The following is a 1,851-nucleotide window of genomic DNA, read 5'->3' on the forward strand; positions in this document are numbered from 1 at the left end:
AAATAAATCCAGTTTATTTGTTTACTTTTTTTTCTGAAACAACTGAATTAGATGAAATGTGCTAATATGTAACCTAGCTCCAGTGTGAATAACTAGAAGAGGGGAGCAGCTCCATTCCAGACCAACGGAGCTTTGAGATTGGCTGGGCCAGATCTCTCATTTGCATATCTGATTTGGAAATGTAACACTAAACCCCCTTCTTGCATGGATTTAACTTGCACTCAAGAGTCACCTACTGTGTATTGCCACTTCAGTTTTTTTATGAGTAGCTGTGATTACCAGTTGACAGCTTTTATTTGTTGAATTATAAATGGTTTTGTATTATCACCCTGAATGGCCTGTACTCAAGGTTTGGTAGGGTATCTGTTTTCATTTCATTTACCAAATGGAATTTTTACTCTTTTAGTATTTGTCTAGAAGGCTTTCTGAAGTCTGGAAACCCATTTATTTGGTGAAAAAAGATTCTGTATTAACATTAATATTTCTCATAAAACATAAATAGGGTATTTTATGAATAAAAAGATCTTGCACTTGGAAATCTTGATAAAGCTGTGTGCTTCCATACACTCGAACAGTTTTGATTCCTAATAATTTACCTTAGGTGTGGGAACGGGTCTTTTTTGCCATTTGATTTCCAATTGATCAGCACAGTGTAGAAAATAGACCCATAAAGCAACCTCAGCAGTGACAAATGAGCGAAAAGTGATCACTTGTTTTCGCCCGCTTTCAAACTGAAACCCTTTGGTGTGTTAAGAGAATGTGATAACCACTACACTGCGCAAGGTGGGAATGGGTGACTTGCAGAGAGTGTTGAACGTCGAGAAAGGACTTCTCTCAGGAATATATTTCCACATTCTGAAGAGGAGATTTTCTCCATTTCTATAGTCTGACTTCCTCTTTTGCTAGAGAGCTGTAGAATGTGGAGTCACCTATCCAGCTCTGGGAACAGTGTGTAGATAACAGGTTTGTAACTGCCTGATGAGCACAGTAAATTAATACAGCAGAATAAACACACTGTGAGTATTTGAAGGGAATTAACAATCTTTCACATCTCGCCATGTTCAATGCTGCTGTCATTTCTGTAATATTGTGATTATCACGTTCATCACACATGCGCAAGATCCCCTTTTTGAAAGCGGGCAGAAACAGGTGTCTTTTTATCTTCTCACATTTTGCACTTCTGCCAGTGTTTTATGGATCTTGTTTTGTCTTATTGCAATAATTCGAATTTCCTGTGTCATTCATGATCACATCAAACAGCCAGCAGATCATGTCACCTTTCAGATAGTCGTTCTTCTGCTTCCTAAATTTCCTAGAGACAGGTCTTTTCAGCAGAACTGACAAATGTGGCAAAGCAACCTGATAAGACCAGGTCCTAGAAGTCACTACTCAGTCAGTTACTACTGCCGAAATGCAAGCCCTTCCTCCAGCCTGAAGAAGTTGATCCTACATTACTCAGGAAGAAGATGTATCTACCAAACCTCAGAGAGCTGAGCTGGATTACTCCCCTTCTGAATGACGTAACACTCTACCACTCCTCTTCGTGCACTCATGCTGGAACTTTGGGAGGCTACTGCAGACAGCAGAGGTTGGATCATACACAGAGGTTGAAATAGCCCAGCTGAGAAAGCCTTAGACTGATGCTCTAAAGGTCCCTGGCTCAATCTGGGGTTTTGGCATTTTGTTTCGTTGCGCCATTTGTTCCTCTCTGCAATGCCCTGTGTCCAAAGTCACACTTCCCTTTCTCAGCCTGAATCCCAAACTAGAGTCTTTGTGTTCTTGAGTCCCTCTTTTACCGACACTGATGAAGTACAGAAATAACTTAACATTTTTTGCACTCCTTATGGTGTT

General features: G+C 40.2%; 1 non-coding gene across 1 annotated transcript; it reads left to right on the forward strand.

The window, feature by feature from the left end:
- Positions 1 to 386: 386 nt before the first annotated feature.
- Positions 387 to 444, forward strand: LOC138243898 (U7 small nuclear RNA). Its single transcript, XR_011192516.1, has one exon. It is a non-coding gene; the product is annotated as a U7 small nuclear RNA (small nuclear RNA).
- Positions 445 to 1,851: the final 1,407 nt, after the last annotated feature.

The sequence above is a fragment of the Lepisosteus oculatus genome, chromosome 14 (assembly GCF_040954835.1).
Source record: "Lepisosteus oculatus isolate fLepOcu1 chromosome 14, fLepOcu1.hap2, whole genome shotgun sequence".
NCBI classification, from domain to species: Eukaryota; Metazoa; Chordata; class Actinopteri; order Semionotiformes; family Lepisosteidae; genus Lepisosteus; species Lepisosteus oculatus.